This window comes from Gymnoscopelus braueri (genome assembly GCF_963280865.1).
Source record: "Gymnoscopelus braueri genome assembly, chromosome: 15".
Lineage (NCBI taxonomy): Eukaryota > Metazoa > Chordata > Actinopteri > Myctophiformes > Myctophidae > Gymnoscopelus > Gymnoscopelus braueri.
Genome location: NC_137620.1, coordinates 45,346,159 through 45,366,077, shown reverse-complemented (window position 1 = coordinate 45,366,077; position 19,919 = coordinate 45,346,159).

Genomic DNA, 19,919 nt, shown 5'->3' with positions numbered 1-19,919 from the left:
GATTGGAAATAGAGGGAAAACAATTAGCCTGACTCTGTACAAACCAAACTAACAAAAGCTCATGAAATGAAACACATCTCAGTTTTGTAGCTAATCTGATCTGCACAAAACGTGAAGTTTAAAAGCGAAAATCTAATGATGTGGGAGTGGATCACCATGCTTGCTGAGTGAGTGTCTGCCTGTCTCAAGTTGTTTGCAAAGCAGCTGCAAGATTAACGAGGTGGGAGGGGCACTATGACATCACTGCATCAGGTGAAACGTGAAACTAAAATTGACTGATGGCAGCCAGCTCATTTTAATTATAATATAATTATACATAATAATTATGATAAGTGAAATTGTCATTGTTTGTCAAATGTTCTTCTTGATAAGGGCCGCCGGTGTTGGTCAGGCCATTAAACACAAAAAAGAGCACTTGGGCATCAGAGGCAATTGGGGCAGGTGCTCAAGCACCCAAAGCCCACCATCAAAGCCCCCCATCGAAGCCCCCCATCACACAGCATGAACAATTTGCACAACAAGGAAATGCTACAATGAAATTATAGATGCTGCAGAGCCATGGCAAGGGCCAGGCAATTTGAGGAGAAAGCAGAAGTGGGGAAAATGAAAAATGAAAAATAGGAAGAGGAGGAAGATGGTTGAGAAATCCATCAGCAAAACTGAATGTATCATCGTTAAATCTTGAAGTCATGTGTCTCTAATTCACACAATTCTATTTTGTTTTTTACTATATTTTTGGGGCTTTTATTTGACAGGACAGTAGGTTGACAGGAAATGGGGAGAGAGATGGGGGGTGACATACAGCAAAGGTTGTCGGGACTGGGAGTCCAGCCTGTGACACGCTGGATTACCAGCGTATGTGGTATGTGCCTGGACCGCTAGGTCCAATGTTGAGTACTGTAGGTAGGCCTATAACATGTTCACTCTGCATCATCCAGGTCTTAAATCCACAACCTTTGGAACGAATGATACGTCAGGGGCATCAGTGGCTCAGGGGTGTCCTTGATCAAGACGCTGAACCCCTAATTGCTCCCAATGAGCAGGTTGGTGCCTTGCATGGTTTCCTCCGCCATCGGTGTATGAATGTGTGTGTGTGAATGTAATGCACAATCTATGTAAAGCACTTTGGATAAAAGCGCTATATAAATGCACCATTTATGTCACAGTGTTTTTGTACACTCTCTGAGTTAACACAGAGATTTTTACTATGTTGTACCTATTTGGTTTCTTACTCTCTATGGCAACATGGAGGATACACAGTATAGTAGAGTACAGTACAAAACTATGTTCTTTGCTGAGCAAAACCAAACCACTCATGGAAGAGAGGAGGGGTGCATACACTGCATTGTTTTGGTGCAGACAGTTTAAAATTAACCACGTAATTACAACACCCGGCCCGACCCCACCCCTCTGCATGCTCTCACACAGCTACAGTAGATAGACAGTCAGTCTCTCTTTCACAAATAGAAACACTTATCTGTTACTTTTGTCACGTCCGTTTCTATCTATTGTCTCACAGGAGAGTCCAATAAACAGTATCTTCAACGTTTTTTCAGGCAAAGTATCCCTAAGCTAATTGAGCGACCGAGCGACAACTACATATGTTATATTAAACTGGCCTACAATGGGGCGGCCAATTAGTGTCATGTATAAACACGTTGTTGTGCATACAATACTAATCATTATTGACATATTCATATTATGTTTTATTTTGAATGTGTGGAATTAAGGTACAAATTGATCAGGATGTAACATGAATACACATACGTACTGTAAACATAAATTAATAGATGACTGAAATGAAAAAAACACTGCATAAGAATCCCACAAAAACACAATGCCATAACACAGTCCCAATACAAACAATATAAATAAAATAATCGTAAAAGAAGAATCGTTGAAGAACTTGCATTTTAAGGACCATTGAGAACTATAACTATAAAAATATAGTTTTAAAAATCATTCTAAGTCAAGTGGATGGCAGAGTTCACACCAACTATAAAAAATACGATGTTATGTTATATAGTTATAGTTATCTTCATAGTTATAGTGCTCAGTGTGAACGGCATTGTTTACCATAATGTAACATTCATCCATGATGAGAAGAATACTGGCAAATCAATCATTATAAATTCATTTGCAGACATGTTAGCTTTGCAGGGGAATATCTGCTGATGATATAGTACAAAGAAAATAAAACATAAAAAGTGCTATTATATATACCAATGTTTTCTTAGCTGTGATTTCTTCTTAGGTAAGAATATGCACACTCAAAAGTACCCTTAATACGAACAGATAAAGTCGTTTTGAATGTAATTGCGGATCACTTTTGAGCGTTCATTTAATATGAACTTTGTAACGATGAATAACTTAAACCTACATGTATAAAGGATAGGCATAAATAAGCTATATATATATATAAACAGTTAGCTCTCGTGCACATCCAGGGTGGAGGTGCTGGTTTGGCAAGAGGATGCATATGAAAAGAAATAAACCTTCCCTCTGCTTCTCTTAGGAAGGAACCGCACACTCCCAATGATGATGGACTCAAGACTCAGTTAATGCTTCATTTTTAGGCTTTATTTAGCACGACGCGTTTCGCCGCGTTGGCTTCATCAGGTGCTATATACACAGGCAGTGACTGATCACTCTAATTTATAGTGACATCCCCCCGTGACAACAGATACTCCGCCCACCTGTGTGGCTACTCAGTCACTTGTTTATACAATGTATCAAAATGTATCAAAAGTGGGCAGGTACAAAAGCAGAAAAAAGGTGACAGACAATAATAAAATGCAATGCAGAGAGATTATATCTATGTGTATACACACATACATACACTTACACCTACTGTGTGCATGTATATATCCACATACTAAATGCATATATATACACATATGATGCAACATGACACAGAACCACCTTGATAATATGTATATAAATAAAGGGTAAATCCTCTAATCTAACAGCAGTACATTTACTGACAGTGAATAGAGTTTTCTTTATATTTCTCTCTCATTGACCTCTATACAACACAGTACACCATACACATACATTATTTCACTGAGCTGTGTATGGTGTACTGTGTTGTATAGAGGTCAATGAGAGAGAAATATAAAGAAAACTCTATTCACTGTCAGTAAATGTACTGCTGTTAGATTAGAGGATTTACCCTTTATTTATATACATATTATCAAGGTGGTTCTGTGTCATGTTGCATCATATGTGTATATATATGCATTTAGTATGTGGATATATACATGCACACAGTAGGTGTAAGTGTATGTATGTGTGTATACACATAGATATAATCTCTCTGCATTGCATTTTATTATTGTCTGTCACCTTTTTTCTGCTTTTGTACCTGCCCACTTTTGATACATTTTGATACATTGTATAAACAAGTGACTGAGTAGCCACACAGGTGGGCGGAGTATCTGTTGTCACGGGGGGATGTCACTATAAATTAGAGTGATCAGTCACTGCCTGTGTATATAGCACCTGATGAAGCCAACGCGGCGAAACGCGTCGTGCTAAATAAAGCCTAAAAATGAAGCATTAACTGAGTCTTGAGTCCATCATCATTGGGAGTGTGCGGTTCCTTCCTAAGAGAAGCAGAGGGAAGGTTTATTTCTTCTATATATATATATATATATATATCTCATTATTTTTTTAATTGTGATTTTTAGAGCAGTGGTTTTCTAAGGGGTCCTCGAAGGGGTTCCAGGGGGTCCTCAGCAACATGAGGAACAGTTTAACCACTTTAACCTTATTTTATACATTGAATATTTGAGAATAGCCAAGGATCTACAATCTCACAATTTGAGTTTGTAGATTTGTTTTTTTCCCGAAACATTTTGAAATGTTTGAAAAAAAATTGCAATCATTTAGAAAATGATTAAACACAAATCCTCTCTTGTGGGGGTCCCTGGCACAAGATATTTCCCGATGGGGGTCCTCAGTCAAATACATATCACTTTAGGGGTCCTTGACCTGAACGTTTTTGACAACCACTGCTTTAGTTTTCAATGGGCCTGAAAATTACAATCCAATCCAAACAGCCCAATACCCACCCCATAAACCCCCAAACCACCCTCATCACCCCCATACCCCGCACCGCCCCATACCCCCATTTTCCCATCCACTTCATCCCTACCCCCCACACTCCCCTACACCCCTGCATGCACCATCATACCCCCCACCACAACCCTCATTACCCTGAGATATCTACATGTTTACTGTATTAAATAAGTTAGATAATTCATGTGTATTAGAGCCTGTAACGAGCTTCTGTGGTCCTACCACATGGAATGACCTGCAGACTACATTGAAATTAACCACTCTAGTACCCTTGAGTCGTTTTAGAACTCTGGTGACCAAACAGGTCACCATAATGTGTAAGAATTTTTTTAATTTTGAAAAATGCTGTCTTGATTTCTATTTGTAACTTTTATATCTCACATGTACTGTATGCGTTTTATTTTCCAATTCCCAGATGTAATGTATTTTTCAACTGTGATGTTGTTGAATTGCACCGTATTGTATTACTCGACAACACTGCAAATGAGTTTAATTACTCCGTGTAATTTAGAGAATAAATAAATCTTGAATGAATTAACACGTATCATATCGATTTTTCATATTCCATTCTGGCTGGCTATAATTGGTTTCCAAAGATTGCAGGAGGGTGCTATTTTACAAAGGATGCCACAAACTCATCATCGACAGCATATTAAGGGGTGTCTGCACAATGCAGAGCCAAAACCGATTTCACTGCTAAAAATGCCACAGTTTGTTGCAGAAACAACAGTTTTTCAACAAATCGTGCACAAAGGGATCTCAGGAGTCATGTGACAATGAGCAACAAACAGGATTTGAATATTCCACATGATTTGACTCTATATGCCTTCAAAATGTAGTGGAAGGGGCCTAATTCCTAAAAAGATCACACCCAGTGTGAAGTAAGCCTTTGATGAGCAACAGCACTACTCTATTTGAGGGTGTGTTGGTATTACTGTACATTGAGTATTCTCAGTGTAAAAACATCCCATAATATCAATGTAAAAACATCCCATAATATCAATGTAAAAACATCCTATAATATCATCTAAAAACATCCCATAATATCAATGTAAAAACATCCCATAATATCAATCTAAAAACATCCCATATCAATCTAAAAACATCCCATAATGTCAGTGTAAAAACATCCCATAATATCATGTAAAAACATCCCATGATATCATGTAAAAACATCCCATAATATCAATGTAAAAACATCCCATAATATCAATGTAAAAACATCCCATAATATCAATGTAAAAAACATCCCATAATACCAATGTAAAACACATCCCATAATATCAATCTAAAAACATCCCATAATGTCAATGTAAAAAACATCCCATAATATCAATATAAAGACATCCCATAATGTCAAAGTAAAAACATCCCATAATACCAATCTAATAACAGCCCATAATATCATGTTAAAACATCCCATAATATCATGTAAAAACATCCCATAATATAATGTAAAAACATACCATAATGTTATCCCATAAGCTCCTGTGCATATCATTATCACAACATCAAATCAAGCCCAAATTGGAATCACAGGAATCACATGTTGAGGCGCTTTCACCTCTGAAACCCCTGCTTTCCACAGGTACTGCAGAAAGCCTTGTGAAACGATGTTGTCTAGTTGTTTTTGTTGCACTGTTTGTCTTGTCCAGTTGTCCAGTTGTTTGAGTGTTAAAGGGCAAGACCACTTTGGTAGAGGTTTGGGTTGTGTAGTTACCTTGCCATGATGTAACTCCAAAGGTGGTCAAGAAATAAAAAATAATATCTGCATTGATTAGAAATTGATAATTCAAAATATGCTCCCCATTGACCTACATGGTACAGTAAAACAGCTCTCAAAGTCGCTCTTTTAGCATGTAAACAAATGTAAACAAAGTCGATTCAGACAATATAGAACATCACCAAACCCAGTACTGTTTTTTTTTTAAATAAAAATGTTAACTTACTGTTGATTTAGCTATTTTTATTAGAAAGAAAACCTGGACTGGTTCGGCGGATCCGGATCCGGATCTTCAAATAGTAAAATCATCAGGAAGTTGACATTTTTATAAAAAAAAATAGTACTGGGTTTGGTGATGTTCTATATTGTCTGAATCAGCTTAGTTTGTGTTGGTTTATGGGCTAAAAGAGTGACTTTGAGAGCTGTTTCAGTGTCAATGGGGAGCATATTTGTAATTATCAATTTCTAATTAATGGAGCAATTATTTTTCATTTCTTGTCCACCTTTGGAGTTACATCATGGCAAGGTAACTACACAAACCAAACCTCAACCAAAGTGGTCTTGCCCTTTAAATGCTTAATGGACCACAATGGAAACAAGCCTCTGGCTTTTTTTTGTGTCTCCATTGCGTGTGTTTTTAACTTGTTGTACTGCCTGTACCTTTAAAAATGGTCCAAAAAGTATTAGATTAATCAATCAAAACAAAATGCTTTGTGTGAATACACTCAGTGTTTTGGTTGTTCTAGAATTGGTGAGAACACCAGCCTTTTCCTCAGAGTGTGCTTAACCACAGGGATCTGCAGCTTTCCACCCTCAGGTGGTTTCTTCTCGCTCACCTCATTGGTGACCCGACGAAGAATGGCCGCGAGGTCATCTGCCCTGTAACAAACACAAACATTCAGAACACAGTAGGTTATCACTACTATAATAGGCCTACATGCAGGAATGGTGGTTGGGTAAACACATATTGTAGATACATTTTCATTTAGCGTTCCTCAATAATATATTCATATACCAGTTTATATAAATTTTTTGTCTGTTTTATATTCTTAATTATGATTTTTGAGTTACCTTTGGCAGCCTGATTTCAGCTGTTCACACACAGACTGTGTGAACCAGCTCTTATTTTCTTCGTCTCTGTATGCCAACTTCAGGGTTGCCATTACAACCAGGAAATTTGCATCCAATTTAAAACGACGAAGAGTTCCCTTGTACTGTCTGGCCTCGATGAAGAACACTTTTGGTTTGCCCTCAAGGACGGAGCAGTGCTTTACTCGAAAATGCTTAGTTATGTCACAAAAGCAAAGGGTCACCTCGTCAGTCCCTAAAACACCACCCTTTACTCCGTGACTCATAACGCAGCAAACAAAGGCATGTCCATGCTGTGGAGGATCATTAACATTAAGGTCAGTGAACTTCCCATGCTCCCTGGACCATTCCTTTACATTGGACTCCAGTAGTTCAGTGGGGTTCTTCAAAGAAGAGAGGCGCTCCAGTGTCTGCAGCATTTCGATCCTGGTTTGGTCTTTACACATCAACACCCTGAAGCCCAGCCAGGTGAATGTATCTGCCAAATCATCTGCAGGAGAGGAAAAAAAACACACGCATCAATTATTAAGCTTCAACCACCAAACTACCATCTACAGCAGAGGTCTTCAACAGGGGGTCCGCGGAGGTACTGCAGGGGGTCCGCGAAATTGTTGTTTTATTAAACAATATTTTTATTTTTAAACAGTTTTAAAACTTTTTTTTTTTTTTTTTTTTAAATGTCAATTTGTCTTTAAACATAACATGACATATTTTAATTTTACATTTACAACCAGCACATCTACATAAACGTTAAGGCCGAAATATTTCAAATATAAAGTGCTGCCCATAGTTTATTTTCTTTTCACTTTTCATACCAGCATCCTTGTCTGTTCCAACTCGTCTTGGTTTGTTTGCAAAGTTCTCATTGTGCATGATCACACAAAGACCTGTAGGGCTGCTGGTCAGCTCATACTGGTCCTCCTAAAAACAGCAGACATATTTTGCATTTGGCACACATACAAAAAGATACACTACAATGTATGCTCCAGGACTAATTAGACAACAGACAACATAGAGCATGTATTACTATGAACAGTGGTGGAAACTACCAGTGGTCACACAATGACTGTTGCACCGTTAATATGGAATTATAGAGGTTGAGGCCGCTACGCGGTCCTCACACCTACGTCTCACTGCCGATATGTCTGAGTCAGTGTTGGGGGCTTTGTCAGAGTACCCATTGCACCCGTCTTTCTGTGTCCCCTTTACACCCATATATGGATATCTTTATCAGTCCTTGTCCCTTTTATGCTCATATATACTTTCTCCTCTGAAAAAACAAACATACAATTTAACCACTTAAACCCTGGCATCCATATTCTGTGTGGAACATTTGCCACAAATACCATATCTACAAGCTCACAATGTGTCGCAAGAACTTTCCAAAATATCTTTTGTTAACATTTCACTGCTTTTACTCACTTTTACATCCTCCTGTGTTGGAGGTGCAGGGGGAAGATCCTCTGGGTGAAAAAAGGTGGACAGAACACATTAATTATTCCTACAATTATTTGGTTCTAGTGTAGGACAGGCATTGCTTTGATGTGCTGATGCATGGACTATAGTGACAGCTGAACAGCATTCTCTATCCAGAGCCACCCCTGTTATTCATCCAATGTAGGCTATCCTATATTAAAATTGCCTATTGGGTGGTTGGACGTTTATCCGTCTGCCTTCTTCTAGCACATCAGCAGTGCAATTGCTTCAATACTATGCAAAAAAATAATAATGCATGCCATGGGAAATCCAATACACTACATTTCATGCTTGCAACGTTCATATTTACCATACTGTGTATTTGTACATTATTGTGCAATGTGGCCCTATATAACGACTTATATCCAATATTGCTGGCCGCCATAAAATCTATAATATTACCATTACAATAATTAAGGGGGAAATGATTGAAACAAGCTTTGTGTTCTACAGTACATATATAAACTAAGTAGTTTTCATATTCATTTTTTAAACAAAAGGCTTTAGCTGATAAAGAGACTGGGAAATAATGTAGCAGTGGAAAACATTGTTCTCATTGTCAATGAATAGATTTTTCCCCCTATATTTTCTATTTTTAAAATGGTCTTATATGTCTGTTGTTGTTTTGAATTTGTGTCCACAGTGTCTACAAACCAACCAACCAAGTCATATAATCACAGTAGTTGATTTTTAAGTCTATTTGAATAGCAGTTCATTTATTTACAGTAAATAAAAAGGACCCACCTGTCCGGTTGAATGTATCCATCATCAATGTTCTCTCTGGGGAAAAAAGAGGAACATTTAATCTGCAATACTGCAATGTAGAAGTACTCTGTTACAAGTAAAAGTCTGGCATGAAAAATGTACTTGAGTAAAAGTACAAAAGTATTGGTATCAAAATGAACTTAAAGTACCAAAAGTAAAAGTACAAAAATGTTTAAAAATAGCAGATCTACAAGCTCACAACGGTTTGCGATGCGACGCGTTACGAGCTTGTAGATCTGCTATTTTCAAATAGCCTAGGTATAAAATAGGGCTTAAATGGTTGATGTATGTTTATAATGTATCTGCAAAGTAACTAGTAACTAAAGTTTTCAAATAATTGTAGTGGAGTAAAAGTACAATATTTGCCTTTGCGATGTAGAAGTAAAAGTATAGACAATTGGAAATACTCCAGTAAAGTAAAAGTAGCTCAAAATTGTTCTTAAGAGCAGTACTTGAGTAAATGTTCTGTAGTTACTTTACACCACTGACGTCAGGTGATATGAGGCCAGTTTTCATGAGCGCATTCCACTTACATTTTAATATAATTGACGTAATAGGACCCACCTGTCAGGTTGGTTGTATCCATGCAATCCAATGCACTTAATGTTTAATTAAAAATGTATGCATTCTTTATTAACCCACAATGTGTATACAATGTTATTGTCTTTATACTTGCATTATAAAGTTTTAGTAACCAATTACATGTATTCCTTATTAAGCCACAATGTATGTAACATTTTACTGCTTTTATACTTGCATAATGAGAATATCTGATATTGTTGTCCTGACACTATTATCATATGCATGGAATGGATAGCCAATCTGAGCCATTCAAAAACAGTTGATATAAGCACTGATTTCAGCCTCAGGTGGTCAGGTTTAGCATATGCACGCACGCATGCACGCACGCACACACACACACACACACACACACACACATACACAACTTACCTGTTAATGCTCGGTTGACATTGTTTAGTTCAACTAGTGAGGATGTAAAAGAAGAGGATTAACACTCACGCACGTTAGAGTGCTCATGTGGGCCATAGTCGCTTGACTCGCTTCTTTTGGGCTGGTTTTGGGCTGGTTTTCCTAGACCTGGTTGCTTGTTTTTGCTCACAGAAAATCTGGCAACACTGGCACTGATGATAACTGGACGGCAGCCGTCATAGAATCAAAATAACCCCGCTGACGGTGGCGTTTGCACACTACACACACAGATCATTCACAGGGAAAAAAACAAAACAAGTCACGAGTCATCTTGTCTCGAGTCGAGTCGAGTCGGGAGTCATTGGCTAGCAAGTCGGAGTCGAGTCTCAAGTCTCGTTGGTCTTTTACCTTCCAAGTCCGAGTCGAGTCGCAAGTCTTTACATTCAAAGTCCGAGTCGAGTCGCAAGTCGTCAAATATGCGACTCGAGTCAGACTCGAGTCGAGTCACTATGACTCGAGTCCAATTGTCTGGTAATTGATGTTTTAAACATGCATGTGACAGTATGTTGTGTATAAAAAATATTCTGCAAATGTTTTGAAGTCACGTGCACTGCACAACCTAGCTGGGCTGTGTGTGTGCGTGCATGTGCATGTGAATTCAGGGTAGTAGGTCGAGTCCAGTAACAGTGTCCAGACAAACTAGCCTGGAAACCAGACAAATCTGCCATTGCAAATAAATATTGACGCAGTGATATTAGTCACTACAGGCTACAGACAAACAGGACTGTCCTCCACTAAAACATTGATTGAACAAAAACTTTTTCTCGTATTGTCAATTAATCACTACTTTAAAATGTCATGGTAACACCCCTCCCCCCATATGCATGGAGCGCCTGTCTGCCATATAAGCACAACCTTGTCTGTAGTGGTATTCTGAACTAATTGGACTGTGACACACAACAGACATTAGAGGAAGCTAGAAGCTAATAAATACATAATTCACAACCTAATAAATAATTGACCTTTTGAACACACACACACACACACACACACACACACACACACACACACACACACACACACACACACACACACACACACACACACACACACACACACACACACACACACACACACAGGGTGCTTTGTTTGAAATATTCCACTAAATGATGATAAGAGGGAGGCTATTTAGTCGTTTTCAGTCCAATTCGATTTAGTTTTAGATTAGTTAAAACATTTTTTGACATGATGAATCAGGGCTTAAGGACCAACTAATACCTTTCGTCTGCCATTGGGTTAGGCAGGGTTTGATGAGGGTATGAGGGGAGGATGTTTTCTTACCCAAGAAAGCCCTGCTATTTACTTTGTTGTAAGACAAATGGCAAAAATGGTCTATATACAAGCTCACAATACATCACATGCGTTGTGAGCTTGTATGTAATTTATTTGAAATGTGTTGGATCTATTTGTATTATCCACCCTGCAACCCTACAGTATCCACCCTGCAACCCTACAGTATCCACCCTGCAACCCTACAGTATCCACCCTGCAACCCTACAGTATCCACCCTGCAACCCTACAGTATCCACCCTGCAACCCTACAGTAATTCAATTCTAATTTATCCAGAGGAGACTTTTCTTATTCTCGAGATGCCAACATCCAAATGAACACTGTGTGTTTTCAACAGCATTTTAACCAGATGAACCCTAGCATCAAGTATAGACCCCTGGTGGACTCCTGGTGGGGGTTAAGACTTTGGTTAAGGTCGTTGTTTCTTTTCATTGCATTCTTTAGTGTTATGCCCCGGCTCTAGGCCACAACAAATGAAGGGGAAACACAGAGGTTATGAATAAACTGTAGTCATATACAGTAGAATGAAAAGGAATTAAATAGAAAATGCAGTTTCCCATGAACATAACTTCGACAGGAAAATAAACTGTCAACTCAACTAATGACTAACAAATGTACTTAACCGATTTAGGGCGGGAACCCTTATTTGTAACTATACCTTTCAGGACCGGAACCCCTTTTGCGGTTGTTGTTGCCATTTACACTATAGAGCATCGCAGTTCCCGCCCCTTCCGGGTTCCACTGCAAAATACTCAATGCATTTTTCCCATTGACATTTCCAAAAATATTTATATCTATTAATTTAAGCCTAGAATCAAGCCATGGTGAATCATGACCATAAAAAGTTTGATTCTGTGATTTCTTTCTTTTTTTTAACGGCAAAACAAAGGGTATTTATTAAATATAGTATATCATATAATTAAATATAAAATAAACAAAATCACAGAAAAAAAAATTTATGGTCATGATTCACCAGGACCCTGGATGGCTTGATTCTAGACTTAAATTAATTGATATAAATATTTTTGGAAATGTCAATGGGAAAAATGCATTGAGTTTTTCGAAGTGGCACCAGGAAGTGGGCGGGAACTGCGATGCTCTATATAGCAATGCTTTTTTTGTATTTTTTGAATAAATATTTGAAGTTTTGCAGAAAACTTGGGTCAGGGTTTAAAAGGCGCCATTAGAATCGGCATCAGGTCTAAATGGGTTAAACAATAGTGCTGTGGTCCAGGGAGGAACAGACCATATTCACACGGCGGCCATATTGGAATTTAACATTGAAAGTGCCGCCACCCGGGGTGGCTACTTTCATTGACTTCATAGAAACATGGCCGCCGTGTGAATATGGTCTAAAGGGCGGGTCTTTTATACTCTGTGAGGAGACAGTGGCCAGGTGTCTCCCCTTCCCCTGATTATCTCTGACTCCACCCTCCAACCAGCACTACAAGAGCCCTGGCAAAGGCCCCAGAGGGTCAGGGGGGGGGGGCACATTAGTCATTGACTCTGTTTGAGCTACCAGGGTTTCTGGGTTTGGAACTGACAACTCTCCAACCCTACAACAGCATTTCCCTTAAACCTACAGCTTGCATCCAGCATCAGTCACTCAGTGTTATGACATGTGCTTCCATACCATATGGTATAATTTAGTCTGTCTCTCCCAACACAAAGCCAGTGGGAATGCTGAACAGTGGTGGAAAAAAGTATTACATTGTTTTATACTTACTGTAAGTAAAAGTATCAATACTGCAATATAGAAATACTCTGTTACAAGTAAAAGTCTGGAATTCTAAATTTACTTGAGTAAAAGTACAAAAGTATTGGTATCAAAATGTACTTAAAGTACCAAAAGTAGAACATTCTCATTATGCAGAATGTGTCCCATCACATTTTTTTCAAATGGATAAAACAGATAAAAAACTTTTGAAAAAGTAGCAGATCTACAAGCTCACAATGTGTCGCATCGTGACGCATAGTGAGCTTGTAGATCTGCTATTTTCAAATGGCCGAAATGTATATAGAGCTGAAGTGGCTAATGTATGTTTTGTAATAATAATCAAAATCTACAAAGCACGCACACACACACACACAGACACACACAGACAAGCACTTGGAATTGTATAGGCTTTACATTTAGTTTGCCTCGATCCCACAGATAAATATTGTGAAAATAGCCGATCTACAAGCTCACAACGCCTCGCACTGCGATCGGGCATTGTGAGCCTGTAGATCGGCTATTTTCACAATGTCTGCCAATTTGGCCAATTTGGTATTAAAAAGGTCTTAAACGTCATTAAATTGTAACTTTATAAATGTGAAGATACCCTGTATACACTTGTACTGTAGGTTGGTTTGTTTACTGTTGAGTGAGAAAACAATGTTGCACATTAAGCTAATCATGCGTCTGGGAATCACCATCATGATACATGTGTATATCATTACTTTTCTATGTCATGTCGTAGTGTTAAACATAATGGCCTCAAACTACAAATGAAATATAACCACCATAAGGATCATCTGTTACTGACAAAGAGTCTTGTTCAACCACTTAAGCTCCGTTTTATACTTCGTGCTATTGAGTTCTGGTGACTCATAGCGCCCCCCTAATACGCGAGGGGGCCGTGTTTTTTCAATTACTTTATTCATTTATTTTTAATATTTTTTGGGGAAAATGAAAAAAATAAAATAAAAACATTAAATAAAATAAATGAAAAAATTAATCGGAAAAAAACGTCCCCCTCACGTATTAGGAGGGCAGTATGAGTCCCCAGGACGAAGGAGAGGTGTTTTCGATTAATCTAACATGGTTAAAATGGAGTTTGAAGTTACAATGGGTTTGTATAGGAAGGGTGCGTGTCTGATAAAATGAATATCAAATATCTAAATACTGAATCGAGCAACTTAAAAACTGTCTGGGGGGCTCACAAAGGCCGATAAAATGACCAAAAGTTTTTTTGAAAGTGAATTATCCCTTTAAAAGCAGAACACTGTTCACTCTTCATGTTCAGCATTGGTCCAGTGTTAATTTTGATTTAGTTTAGTCCTAGTCTTTTGAATACAATTTCATTTAGTTTTAACATTCATTTAAATGTTTAATTTGTTTTTATTGTTTATATATAAAAAGTAAATATAGGAAATGAAAGAAAAAGAAAAACGGGATATTTACTCACAACCTATAAAAATGGACCCGCGATCCAGAATTGGGTCCCGACCCACTGTTTGGGAGCCACAGCTGTGACACAATATATAAAAGAAATGAAAGTGTGGAGATTTCCCTGACACGAGAAACTGTCGTGTTGCATCGGGTCAGTAACGTTGTTGTAACTGGAAAAAATGGAAATGGATAAAGGAAAGAATGAAGTGAAACCCATAACCCTAAAATAAGGAGTTTTAACACATTGGGTGCCAGAGGTTTATTAAAATATTATACGTTGAGTGCCTGCATTTCTTCCATCCACTTGCGTTATACGTTTCGTGCTGTGAGAAGCCCAGACGCGGAAGTGCATGTAAACAAAGCGTGCGTGCGAGACGGCGGAGGGTCCCGACTAACGCCTGGAACAATAATATTTCCAACGCGATCCTCCATTGCAGCGTGATCGCCGATCGGAAACGGCTCGTTTCCACCACGTTAAAAAGAAATGGAGATATTAAGCTTTTAGTCAAGGAGATAACATTGAAAACGCCGACCGGAAGGATTTTTGACATGGAGCCTCATCCAGCCTCTTCTTCTCAGAAACTCCTTGGGTGATGTCAAAGTTTCGTTTTAGCGCCCCACGTGGCCCACATGTATAAAAATAGAATTGGGTCAAAAACGGTCCGGACCGTTTTCGGCACTTCTCGTTTGGACCCTCAAAAACGGTCCGGACCGTTTTTGGCATTCAATGTGTTAAAAGTGAGGGCAGAGCATAACCAAAATAAACGAGGAAGAGAGGCACAGAAATAAATAAAACAAAGAGCGCGCTTCTCACTAGATCAGTGTGTTGTGAAGACCTGGACCAGATACAACACCTGCAAGAATAATTAAAGTCATAAAGGTATAGAAATGGCTGTAGATGGACATTATGAAAACATAGAGCTCCAAGAGGTAGACGATATCATCTATGATGATATTGATATCAGCAGGCCTACAGCTCAGGAGAGAGATCCACAGAAGATACTGCAGTCTGGTAAGCAGTGGTGTAAAGTAACTTAATTACATTTACTCAAGTTCTGTACTTAAGTAATTTTGACTTTACTGGAGTATTTTCAGTACTTTTACTTCTACTCCACTAAATCTCAGAGGCAAATATTGTACTTTTTCTCCACTATCATTATTTGAAAACTTAGTAGTTACTTTGTAGATTTTGATTATTATTACAAAACATACATTAACCACTTTAGCCCTATATACATTTCGGCCATTTGAAAATAGCCGATCTACAAGCTCACAATGTGTTGTGATGCGACAGATTGTGGGCTTGTAGATCTGCCATTTTCAAAAGATTTGTATGCATTTGAAAACTTGTGAAATGGGACATGCTGCACAATGAGTACGTTCTACTTTTGGTACTTTAAGTACATTTTGATGCCAATACTTTTGTACTTTTTGTAAAAAATATATATATTCCGGACTTTTACTTGTAACAGAGTATTTCTACATTGCAGGATTGATAGTTATTTCTACATTGGAGTATTGAAAGTTTTACTCAAGTATAATATTTTAGTACTTTTTCCACCACTGCTGGTAATAGATGTTACTGAAACAAAAAAATCACAACAACAAAAACCTTTACACAAATGTTTTAAAGATATTAACTGAACTCCCCCCTCCAGACATAAGACGGTACAAGCTGGTTGTAGTCGGTGTTGGATTGCTTTGTGCTGTTCTAGCTCTCCTCAGCGTTGCTGTACCAATCGATCTCTGTAAGTCAAGTTTCATAACAATGTATTTTATTACATGTTCTATAGAGTATATCTATGTTGAGCAAACATATGTTGGCATACAAAAATGTATTATTAGTCGTAGTAGATTTAGTATAGAAACAGATTCTGCAGCAGCATTGGTACTGTAGTTGGACGATAATGTCGTTTTTTAAAATAGTGGATCACCCACTTTGTAAATAATATGTTTACATACAGATCAGTCCAACATGGTGGACAGACACCAACTAGTGACCAGCTACGACCAATTACAGACTATTTTTGACCAGTTAATGACCAGACATAACAACTTGACTGAACAGAACAACCACCTACAGACCGATTTTGACCAGTTAATGACCAGACATAACAACTTGACTGAACAGAACAACCACCTACAGACCGATCTTGACCAGTTAATGACCAGACATAACAACTTGACTGAACAGAATGACGGGTTACTGAGCAGTCATGGCAAGTTAGAGACCAGGCATGACCAGTTAGAGACCAGGCATGACCAGTTAAAGACCAGGTATGACCTCCTGACTGAAGAACGAGACCAACTACAAATCAAGAACAACAACCCATGACTGAAGAGAGAGATGACATGAAGTGGAGGCTCTGTGGTCAGTGAAACATCACTGGTTTTATTCATTGTTACAGTAAATAATGTTGTTCATTAATTTGAGCAAATTAAAAGAACATGTAACATTATTAATGTTGTTGTTAGAATCTCCTGGATGGCAGTCATTTGACAGAGGTTGTTATTACATCTCTACTGAGGCGAAAACCTGGGAGGAGAGCAGACAGTGGTGTAGAGACAGACAATCTGACCTGATTGTCATAAAGAGCAAAGAAAAACAGGTAGTGAGTGTGTGTGTGTGTGTGTGTGTGTGTGTGTGTGTCACGTGCATGCGTGGGCACGTGCATGCGTGGGCACGTGGGAGGGTTGTAACCTATTCAACTTTGTTGAGACAATTCTAGTTTCAGCTCAGTAACCAGCAGCTTTTCTGTCCAGGACTTTGTTGAACGTTTAGACCAGACAGTGTGGCTGGGTTTGACCGACAGAGAGGAAGAGGGACTGTTTACGTGGGTGGATGGAACACCACTGAACACACCAACGTGAGACTCAAATATATTTAGCTTCATTTTTGTTTTCTTCTCTTGTTCATTTCAACCAATATGTTAAGTACATTTCACATATCTCCTCTTTGCTATTTTTTCTGAATGGTATTACGTATGTGTTATTATAAATACGAACCTACCAAATTGTTTCACAATTATGTCTGTTGTTTACTACATCTAAATATCTAGACATCATATGAGGTTGATCATTAAAAGGCAAAATATTTAGAGCGAAAACTAAGGCACCATTTTTGAACTGAATTAGTTGAACTGAATTAAATGTTCCTACTTCTCCAGGTACTGGGAACCTGATCAGCCTAACAACGCTGCAGTACAATATTATACGGAACAAGACTGCGTTGAGTTTTTTGTGGATAATAACTCGGCTCCGCCTGAAAGAGGATGGAACGACAGATCGTGTTTTGTAGCCAACTACTGGATCTGTGAAAGACTTATCTGTTAAAATCATTATTATTATCACAACTGTGATAACAAATGTGCTGTTGTTAGTTGGTGTGTTGGTAAGCGGCAGTGGCTAAGGAGGTTCACTGGTCTCCTGGTGCAGCCGGAATAACTTGGAGCTAAATGCTCTTAAGACGGTGGAGCTGATCGTGGACTTCAGGAGGAACCCGCCCCCTCCGTCTCCAATCATACTGGGAGGCACTCCAGTCGCCACAGTGGAGTCATGCCGCTTCCTTGGGGTGACAGTCTCTCGGGACCTGAAGTGGGGGCCCAACATCGACGCCCTCACTAAAAAAGCCCAGAAAAGACAGTTTTTCCTGAGGCAGCTCAGGAAACTCCACTTCCCAAGGTCCATGCTGGTGAACTTTTATACAGCCATCATCGAGTCCATTGTCACCTTCGCCATCATCATCTGGTTCCCCGCTGCAGCGGCCAAGGACAAGGCCAAGCTGCAGCGGGTGATACGCTCGGCGGAGAGGGTGATTGGCTGCCCTTTGCCCCCCCTGGAGGCCCTGTTTAAAAGTAGGGCTTTGGGGAGGGCCAGGAAGATCATGGCTGACCCCACACACCCAGGACATGGTCTCTTTGCCCCGCTCCCCTCAGGCAGGAGGTTGCGGTCACCAAAGACTGTGAAGGCACGACACTCACACAGCTTTTTCCCCACGGCCATCCGGCTACTGAATGCTGCTGGTCCCCCCCCCCCCCCCCTGACCTTACCTGACCTCAGAGACTGTCCTAACTGAACACTTGATCTTTTTGGCACTTTTTGGCACTTCACATATTTATTTTTATTTATTACTTGTTGTTGCACTATGATGTGGTTTGCACTGTCTTGTCCTGTCTTGCACCAGTCCTGTTGTAAACTGCGCTCCACTGCATCAAACCAAATTCCTAACATGTCTACATGTCATGGCAATAAAGTCTTCTGATTCTGATTCTGATTCTGTTCGATCACCGGTTCGTTCCGGCTGCATGTCGATGTGTACTCGAGCAAGACACGGAACCCATAACTGCTCCCGATTAGCAGGCCTTGCATGGTTGTCTCCGCTGTCAGTGAGTGAATGAATGTGTGTGAATGGGTTGACTGACAACCCAGTGAAAAAATAATAAAATCTTCACAACAGTACAGCTCCCATTGTGGAATGTTTATTCGAGGTAACGTTTGGAGCCGGGAGGCTTTTTTGGTTTTAACCAAAAAAAAAATCACTTACCATACCTTCAGTTTAGTCTGACCTGAAGCATGCAGGGATAAAACCCAGGCCATATACCTGTATATGAAGGACCAGATGGGGATATCAAAAGCATGGATTTGTTTTGATTGTTTTTGCCAATATATGGCAAGTATATGCAGAATATATGCTGCATATATGCCATATTCAGGTTCATATATGTGGATATATAGGACATATGTCTCGTATAGTAACCCGATCTCACACAACACGGTGAAATAGCACGGATTGACAGTCCGTACATAGACAACCCGTGCATAGGAGCCACGAATCCCCTCCATTGACTTTGGACCATGTCGGAGGCGTGCAGTCTCAAGCGAACTGGAGCCATGTGAAGCACCACCGAGTGAGCTAAAGCGAACGAGTTGCCGTGCTGAACGTTGCAACGTTCGCTTGAGCCGACTCAGCGCCGTCCGAGTTACGTACCGATTAGCCTCGATCTCCAGGCTTTTATTGTTTAGTTTTGCTAAAAAATAAAAGCCTGGCCCAGCAGGTCACTCGGTATGAGGAAGTGTTTCACTTCCCAACCAACCAGAGTGCAGTGGGCGTCGCTCGTAATGTTGTGTTAATGGGGCGGGGGTTGACGGACAGATCGGTGAACCAATGGGATCAGGCGCAATCTCTAGCCGGCTCTATACACCCGCCCCTCTATACACGAAATCAGGAGCGTTGGGGCAGTCTATGTACCGATAGGCACAGAATCGTAAATCATGTTTGGGACACACAATTGACAGGTGCTTGTGATTGGTGCGGGGTAATGAATCACATCACCTGCCAATTGTGTGTCCCA